Below are 16939 nucleotides of genomic sequence, written 5' to 3'. Positions count from 1 at the left end.
TTCTCCTTCGTTCGCTCCGTGGTCTACAGCGCACACAAACAGGCACACAATCAAAACACAGAAGACAAAGATTTGTCGTCGAGCTCGAAACGGGAACACATGAAATATAGAGCATAGAGTATTATTTTGGATGGTTTCTGAGTGGTATGGCCGCAACTGAGCTAGGAGAGGCGGGGTAAAATTTTAGGTTAATCCGGGGTCGTTAGGCACATAAAATGATAGGTCAGGGGAGCGTTTAGGCCCTAAACAGGGGTTCAGGGACCTAATTGTAATTATAATTAAGTAAGTAAGGGCTTGGTTTATATTTTAGAAGTTTCTTGGGTTAATTAAAAAGAGTCAGGGTTTTATTTGTAATTAAGTTTATAAGGTGGGGGGTTGGTTTTGGAAATATAACAAAGGGTAAGGGTTTAATTGAAAAAGGGGCTTAAAAGGTTGGGGTTTCTTTGCTGATTAGAGGAAAGGGGAGGGGGCTCAAGGCAAAACTGCCTTTCCCCTTCCTCTCGCCACTGGAAACAGGGGAGGGGTGGGCGGCGCACGGCGGCGGCCGATTCGGCCGCCCTGGGCCTCGACGGCGGCCCGGGGTAGAGGGGAAAGGAGGTGAGGGCCCTGCGGGGTTGATCCCTGGCCTCACCTTGTGCCGGGACGGCGCTCAGAGGCGGGGCGACGCGGGCCGGCGGCGGCGGCGCTACTGAAGCGGGGCGGCGGCGCTAGCGCTGGGGAGGGGAGGCGGTGGTGGCCAGGGAGGTTTGAGTGCGATGGTGTGGCGCCGGTGGGGAGGTTTTTATAGCCGTGGAGAGGCGGTGGCGGCTTGGCGGGATGCGGCGGAGGCCGGCGGCCGAAATAATGGCGGTGGGGGCCGGCGTCAACGGCGGTCGGGCTCGGCGAGGCGACGTGACACCTCAGGCAGGCGGCGACCGCTGCAGGCGTCACTGTGCCGAGGTCGCCGCCGCCTGTACGGCGTCAACGGTGGTCGTGGCGGTGAGCGCGCGCACGGGATAGGAGGCAGGGTGTGGCGTGTGCGGGCGCTCTGGTCGCGGCGCGGCCGCGTGCGCGTGGTGTGGGCGCGCTCGGGCAGGCGTGGTGAGCGGGCACGCGTGGCGAGCGGCGCTCAGGGCCGGGCGTGCGGAGCAGGGCGCGCTGGTGGCGCGTCCGCGTGCGTGCGCGTGCGCGTGCGCACGACGTCGCGGCGGCGCCAAAGCGGCTCGGGTGCAGCAGGGCGCAGGCGAGCGGGTCCGGGCGGCGGGGCGCGCGTCGCGGCGGGCGCGGGGCGGGCACGGCCGGGGCGCGCGCGGCTGTGGCGCTGCCCTGCAGCGCGAGTGCGTGCGGCGGGGGGTGGCGCACGGGAGCAGAGAGGGAGGGGGCCGAGCGCACGGGGTAGGAGGAGGGAGAGAGAGAAAAGAAAAAAAGAAAATGGGAAAAAGAAAAGAAAGAGAGAGAGGGGAAGGGCGGGATTCGTGCCGACGCGATGCGGCCCCGGCCGGCCACGCGCGGCGGTCGCGCGTGCTCGGCGGGATTCGCGGCGCGGTCTACGGCCGGTCGGCCACGCGTGCGTCGCGCGGAGAGGGGGAAAGGGACAACGGTGTTCGGGACAGAGAAATGATCTCGGGATTTGGCGTCTAGGGTTCATGGTTTGGAGGGGAAGTCGAGCTCAACGACGAAGCAAAATTTTAGCGCACGATTTATTTTGGGTAATTTTCGGGATGTTACAAACCTACCCCACTTAAAATGAATCTCGTCCTCGAGATTCGACTGATTCCTAAATAGGTGGGGAAATTCCTTCTTCAGAGCATCTTCGCGTTCCCAAGTAGCCTCTTTTACTCCGTGTCTGCTCCACTGAACTCTGCAAATTCGTACTTCGGAGTTTCTGGTCCTCCTGGTGACGGTGTCTAGAATCTTGACCGGTACTTCCTGATATCGCAGGTCTGGCTGCAGATCTATTGTTTCAACCGGCACATGTTCCACTTCGGGTATCCTCAAACACCTTCTCAACTGCGAGACATGGAATACTGGGTGTATATCCGACATTTCTTCTGGTAGCTCCAAACGGTATGCTACTGCTCCAACTTTCTTCAGAACTCGGTATGGTCCAATATATCGAGGGGCCAATTTTCCTTGTACCTGAAATCTTCGGGTTCCTCGAATGGGTGACACCTTGAGATACGCGAAATCTCCTGGGTTGAAACTTATTTCCCGTCTTTTCTTGTCCGCATAGCTCTTTTGTCGGGATTGGGCTGCTTTTAGCTTTTCTCGAATCTCGGCGACTCTTTCCTCTGCTTCCTTTATGAGTGCGGGGCCGACTAGGGCACGTTCTCCAACTTCTGACCACATCAGAGGGGTTCTGCATTTTCTTCCGTAGAGAGCTTCAAACGGTGACATGCCCAAGCTTGCTTGGTACCCGTTGTTGTATGAGAACTCGGCATAGGGTAAGCTTTGTTCCCAATCTTTGCCATAAGTGAGGACACATGCTCTCAGCATATCTTCCATAATCTGATTCACCCTTTCCGTCTGACCATCCGTCTGCGGATGATACGCGGAACTAAAGTCTAGCTTGGTGCCCATGGCTTTATGCAAACTCTTCCAAAATCTTGAGGTGAACTGGGTCCCTCTATCTGAAACGATTCGGCTGGGCACACCATGCAATTTTACTATGTTCTCTATATAGAGCTTAGCTAGCTTCTCTCCGTCATAGTTGGTCCGTACGGGTATGAAGTGAGCTGATTTAGTAAGACGATCCACTATTACCCATATGGAGTCATGTCCTTTCTGGGTTCTGGGCAAGCCCGCCACAAAGTCCATTCCTACTTCATCCCATTTCCACACAGGGATGGGTAGGGGTTGCAGTAATCCTGCCGGCTTCTGGTGTTCAGCTTTGATTCTCTGGCAAGTATCACAACAGGCGACAAATCGTGCAATATCGGCCTTCATCCCATTCCACCAATACTTCTGTTTTATGTCCATGTACATTTTGGTGGATCCTGGGTGAATTGAGTAGGCTGAGTTGTGGGCTTCATCCATGATTATCTGCCTGAAATCTCCTTTCTGGGGCACACAAATTCTGTCTTTATACCACAACGTTCCCTTATTATCAACTCGAAAGTCTGGGGCCTTATTTTCTCCGGTTTGCCTCCGGATTTCCATCAGTCCCTTGTCCGATCTCTGGGCTTTCCTGATTCTTTCTTCTAGAGTGGATTGAACGTTCAGCACTTGGCTGAAGCCTCGAGGGACAACGTGCACATTCAATCGTGCCATTTCTTTTTGTAAATGGTCATTCTTGGGCTCGTAGGACTTCCGACTTAGGGCATCAGCTACTACATTTGCTTTACCAGGGTGATAATGGATTTCTAGATTATAATCTTTGACTAATTCTAGCCATCTTCTTTGCCTCAAGTTCAAGTCCGGCTGGGTGAAGATATACTTCAGACTTTTATGGTCGGTGAAGATTTCACACTTATTTCCAATCAAATAATGCCTCCAGATCTTAAGTGCGTGCACTACGGCTGCAAGTTCTAGGTCATGGGTCGGGTAATTTTGCTCATGAGTCCTGAGCTGACGGGAAGCATATGCAACGACTTTCCCATCCTGCATCAGTACACAACCCAATCCTTGTCGGGACGCATCACAATAGATGACGAAATCCCGATGAATATCCGGCAGAGTTAGCACTGGGGCTGTCGTCAATTTTCGCTTCAACTCCTGGAAGCTTCTTTCACACGACTCCGTCCAGGTGAACTTCTTCTCTTTCTTGAGCAGCTCTGTCATGGGCCGGGCTATCTTAGAAAATCCCTCAATGAATCTCCGATAATACCCAGCTAATCCAAGGAAACTCCTGATCTCACTCACATTGGTCGGCGGCTGCCAGTTGGATACTGCTTCGACCTTCTCGGGGTCTACTGCCACTCCTTCTGCGGTCAAAATATGACCAAGGAAGGCTACTTTCTCCAGCCAAAATTCACACTTGCTGAATTTGGCGTATAGCCTATGCATTCTCAGTTTTTCCAAAACTACCCTCAGGTGCTGCTCGTGCTCCTGAATGCTCTTCGAGTAAATAAGTATGTCGTCAATGAAGACTACGACAAACTTATCTAGTTCGTCCATAAACACTTTGTTCATGAGGTTCATGAAATAAGCAGGTGCATTTGTCAGTCCAAAGGACATCACTGTGAACTCAAACTGTCCGTATCGGGTGACAAAGGCTGTCTTCGGGATGTCGCTTTCCCTAATCTTGAGCTGAAAATATCCGGACCTTAGGTCAATCTTGGAAAAGTACTTGGCTCCTTTTAATTGATCGAAAAGATCATCGATCCTGGGAAGAGGGTACTTATTCTTGATAGTGACCTCGTTTAGTGCCCGGTAATCTACACATAGCCTCATACTTCCGTCCTTCTTCTTGACGAATAGAACCGGGGCTCCCCAAGGCGACGAACTTGGTCTGATGAAGCCAATTTGTTGTAATTCCTCTAGTTGTTTCTTTAACTCTGCCAACTCGGTGGCTGCCATCCTATAAGGTCTCTTGGCTATAGGAGCAGTTCCAGGGACAAGGTCAATGACAAATTCTATGTCCCTATCTGGTGGCATACCGGGAAGTTCTTCGGGAAAGACATCGGGGTACTCATTCACTACTGGGACTTCTTCCAAGAACTTGGCTTCCATGCTAAACACCATCGGGTTTGCTCCACTTTCCCGGGTATGGCAGGTCACTCGGACTCCTTCTGGGTTTGTTAGGTGTACTACCTTGTCCGTACAACCTATGAGGCCATTGTGTTTGCTCAGCCAATCCATTCCAAGGATCACATCTATCCCTTCTGACTTAAGTACTACTAGGTCTGCTAGAAACTCTACCCCACTCAAATTGATCCTTACCCGTAGACAACCCAGTTGACACCTGATGTCTCCTCCGGGCGTCCGGGTTATTAGGGGTGTTTTTAGTAGTACCGTAGGTATTTTATGTTTCTCCACAAAACTCGAGGATATAAATGAGTGTGATGCCCCAGAATCGAACAGTACTGTTGCAAGAGTTGAGCTGACTAGGTACTCACCGAGTACTACGCCCTGGGCTCCTTGAGCTTCCTGTGCGTCGATGTGGTTGACACGGGCTCGTCCGAAAGACTGCTGGGATTGCCTCTGCTGGTTGTTGTTGTTGTTGCTGTTGCCACGGAGGGGCACTCGGTTGGCACCGGTCAGAACTGGCTTGGGTCCGTTCACTGTGTTGGAGAAAGCCGAAGTAGCAGGCTTGTTCTTGGCATAGGGACAGTCGGCGATGAAGTGACCCGTCTCACGGCAGTTGAAGCAGGCTCTCACGTTGCTGTTGTTGTTGGTCACCTGGCTCGCATTATTCTGTGAGGCCCTCATGGTGTTCTGGCTTCTGGGCTGTGTGTTAGGGGCCCGTGGTCCTGTCACTTGAGACTGAGTTTTGTACTGCATTGGGGCTTGGGACCTTGGTGCGTTGTAGCTGAGACTTCTGGTCTTCTGAAAACGATCCTGCTGGCGAGACTTACTCTCCAGAAACTTGTGTTTGTTCTCTTTCCTTTCATCAATCTTAGCCTTCTCGGTGAGGATTGCCTTGTTCATCAAGGTGTTGAAATCAGGATAGATCTGAGGGGTGAGCAGGGTCCTAAGTTCTGGGTTTAGTCCCTTCTTGAACATGTCCTGCTTCTTCTCGTCGTCGTTCACTTCATCTGGCGCATATCGAGACAGCTCCATAAACTGGTGAGTATATTCTTCCACCGACATACTTCCCTGCTGAAGTGCGCGGAATTCATCTGCCTTGCGCTTCATGGTGGCCGAGGGGATGTGATAACGGCGGAACTCCCTCACGAATTCATTCCAGGTGATGGTGGAGGCATCTCTGGCAGCAGCGCAGTAATTCTCCCACCAGGCTAAGGCAGTCCCGGTGAGTTGATGTGCTGCCAGAAGAACTTTATCACGATCCTGGCACCCAAATGGCTCGAGCTTCCTCTGGATCACGCGGAGCCAGTCATCTGCATCCAAGGGGTTGCTGGATCCGGCAAAAGTGGGTGGCTTGGCCCTCAGAAAAGCTGTCAGCTTGTCATTAAAGGTCTGCTCTCGTGGCTGCCTGTTCACTAGAGCGTTGGCCAGTGTCTCCAGTATGAGAGTCTGGTTATGGATTACTTGTGCCAGGTCCACGAAAGGTGGTGGTGGTGGTGGCAGCTGTGCACCATGATTTTCTCCTCTGCCCTGACTCACTTCTTGTTCTTCCTGAGGATGGTTTTGCCCGTCAGGGTGTACTCCTGCATCAGCAGCTGCAGGGTCCCTGACGCGGGAGGCCCTTGTGAAGCTCCGGGAAACCATCTGCAGAACGAGTGGATTGGGACTAAGATTAGGTGATGTTTAAGTTGGTTAAGTCGTATTTTTGAAAGGCGGTGTCTATTTACTGCCGGCAAGCACACAATCAACAAGCAAACATCACAAACAACAAGCACAAGCAACTTTATTACAGCAAGGGTGGTACAACAAGGGGCAAGGTCAAACGCGTACTACACGACCGGGTACACAACTACAAAAGAAAAGGGGCACTGATCTTCTTCGGACCACACGGCTTCATCCCTTGACGGTCGCCAGCACTTTAGGCAGACTCATTGGCTTGTGTGGGTTCCTCCCTCGGAAAGGAACTCGCGTTCCCCGGGGAAATGAGTGGTCCTGGCTCTCCTTCTCCTAGACCTCCGTTTTCCCGGGGTTGCGTTGCGGCTTCTCTTGCGGCGGTGGCCGTAGACCTTCCAGGGTTCTCGGGTGGGGCTAGTGGGCTTCCAACGAGTGGTCCCCATCCTATGACGGGTGTTCCGAGCAGAACATGGTCTTCTCCTATTGCCGGGACTGGGGTTCCACTACTAGTCCATTCTTGCATACGCCGGTCTCGGGCTTGCCTGAGGCTCTCCTGAGCAACTGCTTCACTGCTGACCGCTGCTGCGGCTCTTGCCTCGGCTTGGACTGCTCGGATCTGCTGCAGTCTTAGGGCGAGCTCTGCTTGCTCGGCTCGATGGGTCTGTTCCCTCAGCAAGTTGGCTTGCTCGTCGAAGAGCTGATCCAAGGAGGCTAGGTAGGTAGCTACTTGGTACAGGAGGACTTCTTCATGGCGGCGCCGTTCCAGGCTTCTCATTCGAGCTTCCCAAACTGGTGTCCTGATGGCTGGTGGGAAGAACCTCATTGGTGTGGGGGTGAGGTGTCCTTCGAAAATCTGGCACAGATAACGAAGTGCTTTCCTGACGGCTAGGGGATAGGTGTCCTGGTGCCTAAACCCTGTAGCAGTCACTCGCCATGACAGGATGTCGGGGTAGCGGTCACTTCTGGCGATGACTAGGATCACCCGGCAGCGGAGAGTGCCATGATGCTCGTACTCTCTGCTGTAGTACCTTGGGCGTTCCGTGACGCCAAGGCTCTCCAGGGCGTTGATCAAGAGGCTGGGGAAGCCAGGTGCAGCTTGGCAGTCGCCCTGGGTCCATCCTTCCTCAGCCATCTGAAAACAAAGATATGGTGAAAAACTTGCACAATTATTTGAGGTACACAAGGGGTAGATGATCTTTATTTATGGCGTCATGGGGGGGTACAACTTCATGGGTACATGATTATTATTAGAGCAAAGGTCCTAGCTTGGAGACAACTCCTATCATGGAGACTCTTCCTCGATCCTAAGAGGGCGCTTCTTCAGTGGGAGATACTGATCCGTGGTGTCATCGGTCTGAGTACCCTTATCCCAATGGGTTTCCTCGGGCTCTTCTTCCTCTGTCTGAGTACCTACGTCCCAATGGGTTTCCATGGGTTCTTCTTCTTCGTCCTCCTCCATCCAACCGCCTATTCCCCAGCGAGCCTCGTACCTCCGCATCCGAGCTTGGAGAGCGGCTAGCGAGTCCTCGGCGCGTGTGGCTCTTGCCCGCTGTTCTTCCAGTTCTTCCTCTTTTTCATCCATTTGGACTTGGAGGGCGGCTAGGGAATACTCGGCATGGAAAGTCCTCGACCGTTGTTCCTCCATCTCCTGGGTTGCTTTTTCTGCTCTGTGGACCTGCTGTTTCAGTTGTGCTGCTTGCTCGCGATAGAGCTCATCCAGGCCGGTGAGATAGATGGATAGGTGAGAGACCGTGTCTTCTAGGTCTTCTTCTTCTCTTCCAAGTCCTCTCATCCTGGCGATCCATGTGCGTCCTCTTCCTTCAGTCGGCGGGAAAAATCCCATAGGAGTCCGCTGGAGGTGATGCCTGTAGATCACACGCAGACGTCGTAGGGCTTTGCGGGCGGCTTTCCGATAGGTATCCGGGAAACGGAATCCAGTGGTGGAGATGAACCAAGGGTCCACATCAGGGTAGCGGGTGCTCCTTGCTATGAAGATCATCAGGTCGCACCGAAGAGTGCCCTTGGAGTCATACTCCCGGTAAAGAAACTCTGGCGGATCCACCACTCCAATGCGTTCCAGGCTGAGTATCAACAACTTTGGAAGGCCGGGCTCTGCGAAACAGATTCCGCCGATCCATCCATTGTCAGCCATCTGGAACAGGGCAAGAACCAAAGGTAAGTGTTTGTGTGAGAAAAGGATTAAGGATAGAAGAGTCCTAAGGCGAAGGGTCCTGAAAACGGGTTTCGCTCCTAGGGTCACGTCCTACGGCCAACCTACGGCTCTGATACCACCTGAAGCGTCCCCTCATAAGAGAAGACTTAAGTGTGATATAAAACATCAGTCCCAGGAGGCTGATGCCACATTTATTACATCAGATGGTTCAAAACCTTACAAACCTTGGCGGACACTCGATACAGATGATAATAATAATTAACCAGGCTACGACATAACACCAGACCGCGAACCACATAGGGTCTACTACGGGCTCAGAGTACTGCGACAGCGGAGGCATCTCAACAGGGCCGGTTCCACAGGCAAGGTTGGGTGTAGAACGGTAACCCTACTCGGCGTCGTCTGGTACGAAGTCCGGGTCTTCTTCTATAAAAAGTAAGAGTGGGGTGAGTACAAACGTACTCAGCAAGTCCAACCACACCCACGGAGGGGGTTATAACAGAATAATATGCATAGGTAAAACAAGGATAAGGTTACGGTTTAATTTGCAGAAAAACGGCATTTTATGCAGGGGTTTATTTTACGAAAAACCTTTTAGAAATCAGTTTTTGCAGTAACACAGAGTTCAGGTTTTAAAACTGCTACCGGACTCCCCGTCCGTCGTAGCACACGGCACAACTGCCGGAACCAATTCCAAAACAACTCACACCAGCCCATCCCAAAGAAACACTAGTTATGTGACCACACCATAACTCGCCCAATACCGTGGGCACGGACTATTCGAATAGATTCTTAACTCTGCAGAGGTGTGCAACTTTACCCACAAGTAGGATACCACAACTCGAACACCGTCGTGTCGGTGTAGATCCCAACATAGCCATTACCCACCATAGCTAAGCCTGACTAGCCATCACGGGACGCACCAAGGGGTCATTGACCGTTCACTTAGGTATAACCGGGCATAAGTCACTCGGGGCTTATCCCTTTTCCTTAGTCACCCGTTGCTCTCAGCTCTCCTGATGGCTACCACACCAACTAGTGGGATTTATGCTACGCCGTTGCCCATTCAACGGTCGAGTGGTTTGCACGAAAGTGGAGTTAGGTGAGATGACACACCAACTCGGTCCTTAGACACGACAAGATGGATATCTCCCTCCTTGCTCTGCCACACAGGCACAAGCACACCAATCGGCAAATCACACAGAAATGCCGTCCATCCCGTCCATACTCATCTTTCGAAATCCACATTTTATCCCTTCCCACACGCACACATTTTCTTTATCAAATAAATCATATTATGAGTAAAGTCCTGAGCGTTCTAATATCGATTAACGTCCAAGCAAAATCAGACATTAATCTAGGTGGTCAAGGAATGGTCATCACAAGTCAAGGGGTGGCTATCCAACCGTGTTTTCATGCAAGTAAAACATATGCAACTTTATAAAACAGGCCATTGGGTTGTGTTTATAAAAACTAGGACAGAAACATGCATCAAAGGATGGGATTGAACTTGCCGTCTTCACAGCCTTCGGGGAAGTCCTGTCCTTCGGGCTCGGGGTCGCGGAACGGGTCCTCGTTCACCTGCTCACAGCACTGCTCGTCAACGGGTTCTCCTTCGTTCGCTCCGTGGTCTACAGCGCACACAAACAGGCACACAATCAAAACACAGAAGACAAAGATTTGTCGTCGAGCTCGAAACGGGAACACATGAAATATAGAGCATAGAGTATTATTTTTGGATGGTTTCTGAGTGGTATGGCCGCAACTGAGCTAGGAGAGGCGGGGTAAAATTTTAGGTTAATCCGGGGTCGTTAGGCACATAAAATGATAGGTCAGGGGAGCGTTTAGGCCCTAAACAGGGGTTCAGGGACCTAATTGTAATTATAATTAAGTAAGTAAGGGCTTGGTTTATATTTTAGAAGTTTCTTGGGTTAATTAAAAAGAGTCAGGGTTTTATTTGTAATTAAGTTTATAAGGTGGGGGGTTGGTTTTGGAAATATAACAAAGGGTAAGGGTTTAATTGAAAAAGGGGCTTAAAAGGTTGGGGTTTCTTTGCTGATTAGAGGAAAGGGGAGGGGGCTCAAGGCAAAACTGCCTTTCCCCTTCCTCTCGCCACTGGAAACAGGGGAGGGGTGGGCGGCGCACGGCGGCGGCCGATTCGGCCGCCCTGGGCCTCGACGGCGGCCCGGGGTAGAGGGGAAAGGAGGTGAGGGCCCTGCGGGGTTGATCCCTGGCCTCACCTTGTGCCGGGACGGCGCTCAGAGGCGGGGCGACGCGGGCCGGCGGCGGCGGCGCTACTGAAGCGGGGCGGCGGCGGCTAGCGCTGGGGAGGGGAGGCGGTGGTGGCCAGGGAGGTTTGAGTGCGATGGTGTGGCGCCGGTGGGGAGGTTTTATAGCCGTGGAGAGGCGGTGGCGGCTTGGCGGGATGCGGCGGAGGCCGGCGGCCGAATAATGGCGGTGGGGGCCGGCGTCAACGGCGGTCGGGCTCGGCGAGGCGACGTGACACCTCAGGCAGGCGGCGACCGCTGCAGGCGTCACTGTGCCGAGGTCGCCGCCGCCTGTACGGCGTCAACGGTGGTCGTGGCGGTGAGCGCGCGCACGGGATAGGAGGCAGGGTGTGGCGTGTGGCGGGCGCTCTGGTCGCGGCGCGGCCGCGTGCGCGTGGTGTGGGCGCGCTCGGGCAGGCGTGGTGAGCGGGCACGCGTGGCGAGCGGCGCTCAGGGCCGGGCGTGCGGAGCAGGGCGCGCTGGTGGCGCGTTCCGCGTGCGTGCGCGTGCGCGTGCGCACGACGTCGCGGCGGCGCCAAAGCGGCTCGGGTGCAGCAGGGCGCAGGCGAGCGGGTCCGGGCGGCGGGGCGCGCGTCGCGGCGGGCGCGGGGCGGGCACGGCCGGGGCGCGCGCGGCTGTGGCGCTGCCCTGCAGCGCGAGTGCGTGCGGCGGGGGGTGGCGCACGGGAGCAGAGAGGGAGGGGGCCGAGCGCACGGGGTAGGAGGAGGGAGAGAGAGAAAAGAAAAAAAGAAAATGGGAAAAAGAAAAGAAAGAGAGAGAGGGGAAGGGCGGGATTCGTGCCGACGCGATGCGGCCCCGGCCGGCCACGCGCGGCGGTCGCGCGTGCTCGGCGGGATTCGCGGCGCGGTCTACGGCCGGTCGGCCACGCGTGCGTCGCGCGGAGAGGGGGAAAGGGACAACGGTGTTCGGGACAGAGAAATGATCTCGGGATTTGGCGTCTAGGGTTCATGGTTTGGAGGGGAAGTCGAGCTCAACGACGAAGCAAAATTTTAGCGCACGATTTATTTTGGGTAATTTTCGGAATGTTACATTTGATCTCAAGGCTCAACTATCATTCCCCATGCATCCCATTCCCAGGCAAAAATACCATCTTGCCATGCAGCTGCCGCCATTTCACTTACCATTCGGCTTTTCATTTGACAGGTTTTTATATATAATAATAGACTAATAGTAGGTAGCCAGCGACTTCAATTTCTTACAATATGGGTGGTTAAGTAAAGAAACTTACTATAGTATCCCGCTACCAATGCAAAGCATCTAGGACTTCAAGCCTTGCAGCTACAATCACCAACCATTGAGAGATCATACTGTAGTAATGCAACCAATGCAAGGTGTGGTAGCTACTTGTACTTGTTGAAAGAAACCAAAGGGCCATGACACATGGTTCATAAAATTAGGCAAATGAATCTTTGCATATAAACCTATGAGTTTATTGCATATAAACCTTTGAGTTCATAAAAGTAGGTGCATATAAACTACGATTTGCAGTGATCCACAGCAAGATGTTCCTGATTTGCAGTGATCCAGACACGAGCTGCCAATTTCCCACGCAATGCTACAGATCTTTTCTTGGTTAAAAAGATGTTCTTTGAACAACTTTGCTTCTTGGTAACTTTGCATTTTTCTTTCGAAACTGCCAGCAGGATGTCTGCTAAGCTTGTATTAACAGAGAAGGATAAACTCTGCAGTTGTGTTGTCTGAACGTGTGACATCAGCCGATTAGGCAGTTTTCAGGAATTGTTCAGCTGCTTTGATGTGCCTGTACTAGAGCTCGTTTTTCAGACGTCTCTCGATCAGATGCAGTCATGCAGCAATCTCAATCTGTGATGCCAGGCCAACAGCAACTTTGTTAGAACTTTGTTATCTGAAACTCCACTTTTACTACCACGTTGACGCTCAGCTCGTAGTTCCTAGAAAAACTACCACCGCTGCTTGCAGCTTGCTCGAGGACTTCGCAATGGCGTTGGACTCGTGGCTTCCCCTTCACTGGCCGGCGTCACCGCGCGCACTGGCCCTAAGCCATGCGGCTCGACCTGCACCTCGGCCACGCGCCCTCACCACACCGACGCCGTGCACTGCCCTGCCTCCTACCTCTCGCTCGCCGCGCTCACCCGCGCCGCGTCGCAGCTCGCCGGCGGGCGGCAGGGGCCTCCCGGCCTCCCCTCGCGGCGAGACCACCGACCAGGGGTGGACGGTATTTCATTTACCGTCCACCCCCTGCTGGCTGTTGGATCCTCAACGGACGGTCGAGATTAACCAAGCGAGATCCCGTACAAACGGGCTGTTGGAATGAGTTCAAGGCTTTAAGCAGCTCAAACACGATCTGGCTAACGGCCCACTGGATCACAGCCCATTTCCCCGTGCCCTAGCCCAGCGGTTTTTTTATTTTTTTATTTTTTATTTCCGTGACAAGGGCAGTTACAGTAAGGAATAGTGCATGGTTCATCCTGTGAAGCGGCAGCATTGCTGGTATCATCATCTTCGTCGTCTTTGTTACCCTCGCTCAATTCCTCGTAATGATTTACCTTGCATTCCAGATCAAAGATCTTTATCTGGAGGTACTCGATGAACTCCTGAACTGAATCAATTGGTGCAGGATCGACCCACCTGGTAAAACCACAGTTTTCTGGAGCATCTGAAGACTGCAAAATAAATTTCATGTAAGGTATCTCAACGAAGATAAAGAAATAAAACAACCGAGTATTACCCATGCGTGTGGGCATTTGAAGAAACGCCGACCGCATCCATCCAGTCGGTGCACATCTGCACTAAGCAGTCCTCACCATGTCTGCATTTTGGCCACGGTTCTCTACGGTTATCGTATTGTCGAAGAGGAGTTTCATTGGTAAATTCACTTTTGTGCTGTGGCGGAAACTCAAACACTGGTTCCGGAAAGGAATCAGGTCCAAGAGGCCCCTCCCATATTATGGGGTCTTCCTTTCTTCCCCCTTTTCCTTTCCCAAAACCGTAGTAATTCTTCCCGCTAGACCCACCTCCAGACATTGGGTATACAATGAGCTTTGGTGTTTGAGTGCTGCTGGGAGTTCATAAACTTCGGAGTATTTATAGGCGCACAAAGGTCTGATACCCAGAGTGTGGAGTGTAAATGCACCTAAAAAGCCTACATGACAACACAGTGAAGAGGCTAGCTGACCGAACACTGAAAATGCTAGATTCGATTCTCGAAATGACTACTCGATGCATCTCTGTGCATGCAGAGCATCTAAGTGCATGCAGACTCACCGCACTGCATCGCTGCCGCTCGGTCGATCGTGCCTAGATGCCGCCTTCCCCACTACACGCCACAGACCTTCGCTGTATAATGACAGTTCCGTCGTCCTCGCGCCGAGAGACTGCTTTGAATGTGAGCTGGTTGTGGTTGCCGTATTGTCACATCTTTTTGAAATGGTGAAAGGGCACTGCTATTGGGTTGTCGTCTTTTGTCACGTTTGTCTGGGCAAACAATGCGACATATGCGAAACCCGTGATCGCCGTGCTGAGCAGTGGCAATCTGTGATCTTGTACTCGCAGATAGATACACTATGGTCCCTATTTTGAGCTATACGAGCGTGTCACGAAGTTTACTCTGTATGCGGTAGTCGTCATCATCGTCGGCGGGATCTCGGCCGCTAACTCCTCCCGCAACTAACTTGTCCTTCATTAAATCACGGAAAAAATTCGCAAGAGATTCCCTCCTGGGCGTTGAGATTCCCCCACTACACGCCACATAACAAGTTCACATCAATAATATCTATAGAAACAAATGACAAGTAAACCACCACAATCATAAACAATCATAATCCGAACAGTCGAAACAGTCCATAATGCCGCCGGAGAAACAAGTGCAAACAACTAACGACCCCTACCATTCCGACCTCTCTTACGTTGTGCGTGTACATGATCTATAGGGTAGCTATGACGTTCCGGTGGCCCCACGTTTCTGGCAGGACGGCGTAACTGAGCCAGAGGTGTATGCAAGCTGGGATCATCGTCCTGGGCAGGCATAGCAAACAACCGTGTAAACTCGTCTAAGAGGCCGCGGCGTTGTCTTCAGACCACCCTACAGATCACAAAAAAAATTAAGTAACATTCAAAAGGTGAATGCAATTCCGTACAAATTATTGTACGTACCCTGTGTTGGAGGAGGTGGTGGTGGATAGGAAGAAGCTCCTTCATATCCTCCTGGTGACGGCATAGGGTGATACGAAGACGGCCCCGCTCCGGTGAACTGTTGTGATCCTGAGTATAAATAATAACGTATGAGCCTTCGACCATAAAACATAAGCAAATAAAATTATGCACCACATAGTTACCTAAAGTCCCTCCAGGATGTGGCATAGAGGTAAACGGGGTTCCATGAAATGGAGCCCCTTGCGAGGCACCTGGCCCTCCATAGGGCTGAGAACCGGGGTACCCGTACCCTGTGTGGAGTCATATTTAAATAATGCATATAAACATACGGATTGGTAAATATCACACCATACCTTCTGCCTGTCGGTGGTATAAGGGAGGCTGCTGCCATGCGGGACCACAAGGAACCGACGTCGACGCTTGCGACGATCCGTAGGAATCCTCGTACTCCGTCCGTGTACCAAAGGCCTGAAGCATACCTCGGGCTCTATCACGTTGAGTGGTCCAGGCCTCGAGTTGTGCCGGCACGCTCATCGTAGACCCGCCATAAATCCTCATTACATTCAGTGAGCAATCTAATTCAAGTAGCCTGCATGCCTCGAACTGCAACAAAAAAAACTTAGTATACAAATATTAAAAGATCGAAAATGCCGTCAACATTTACTCACCGCCCCAGCTAATGCCTCATCCCTGTGTCGTGCATAGCGATCCTGCGAAATCATAACATGCGGTTGTGGATGCATGTCAACATACGTCAAACGACAACGAGTCTTCGGTTTGTACCAGGTCAGGTACGCCCGAAACGAAGGCTCAGTGTGTGGACCGGTATCCTCAGCCAACTGCTCGTCTGCATCATCCCACGCAGCCACCCATGATTGTAATCTAGTGACCCACATTGTCGAGAAAGGATGCCCAGCCCTTGATAAACTGCACGTTAAATAGAAATTAGTTTCACGTAATTAGTACATGGGTGCTCATACATTTTTGTTACCTATGATCGTGGCGCTGAACACGATCCAACGCTGAAGACACAGGGAAAGACTGGCGTCGACCGAACTACCTCATGACTCTATCCGGGCAGTGGGCCTCAACTGCAACGTCGTACACCAAAGCTGCAGTAGTCATCCATAGGACCTGGTCCTGTGTGCACACCGAAGATATCCCAAGCGGTGCACGTGCGGCTATAGCCGAAGGACTGTATGGCTCTCACACAATTTTTTCTGGGGTCAATCGATCAAATTAGGCAACAAACTCAGGATAAGACCGCCGTGTCTGTACATGTGCCCATGTTTTCTGCAAAAAATAAAAATTATGTGTCCATAAGAAATGTATTGAGGGAACAATGTATGACCATAGTACGCACAGAATATAAATTTTTATCGGGTCCATACCTGTCGAGAGTACCAGAGAGTCCCCATGGTGGGTCTGTCGTCCTCCATGTCACCATACATATCCGGCGTGTACGGTGACTGGTCAATCATGGGACGACCGATCGCAATCCTCTCGTAAGACCAAAGCTGTAGCAGAATTGAGCACCCCGTTAGGACAGCATTCCTATCATTCTGCCGTGATGCCTTGCAGAGTCCACGATATGTGCATGCAAGAGCCGCTGAACCCCAACTATATAAGGGTATGGCATTCTCATCTGCATCGGCGATCTCCGGTGCGTATGGCAGAAGCATCCTATCCACACAGTGCCCGTGTGAGTTGTTGAACATGATGTACCCAAATAACCACAGCAGGTATGCCTCGAGTGATCTAGTCACGCTGTAGTCATCAGCATGGGCTGCCAACAGATCCGGGTGCAATGAAGTACGACCATTGAGAATAAGAAACATATGAGTTATTTCAAAGCCATAAAATACATCAACACATTGTTTTGTACGAAATTTTATCTAAAATTGTAGGAGCCATGACTTGGAAGGGCCTTTCAACTGTGGGTGCTCATTAAAATCTTCAGGATCAATCGTGGTGGCAACACCTGAAAAACGTTCCTCAAGATCCTCCA

At 52.0% G+C, this 16939-nt stretch overlaps 1 long non-coding RNA gene across 1 annotated transcript; it reads right to left on the bottom strand.

Annotated features, from left to right (window-relative positions):
* Window positions 1-15394: 15394 nt before the first annotated feature.
* LOC120667422 lies at window positions 15395-15981 on the bottom strand. Its single transcript, XR_005672180.1, has 4 exons — window positions 15923-15981; window positions 15715-15858; window positions 15600-15641; window positions 15395-15534 (listed from the first exon to the last, which is right to left on the bottom strand). It is a non-coding gene; the product is annotated as an uncharacterized LOC120667422 (long non-coding RNA).
* Between the last annotated feature and the right edge of the window lie 958 nt (window positions 15982-16939).

This window comes from Panicum virgatum, chromosome 3N (assembly GCF_016808335.1).
Source record: "Panicum virgatum strain AP13 chromosome 3N, P.virgatum_v5, whole genome shotgun sequence".
In the NCBI taxonomy this organism is placed as follows: Eukaryota; Viridiplantae; Streptophyta; class Magnoliopsida; order Poales; family Poaceae; genus Panicum; species Panicum virgatum.
The sequence above is the reverse complement of the archived record's forward strand: the minus strand, read 5'-3'. Positions and strand labels throughout refer to the sequence as shown.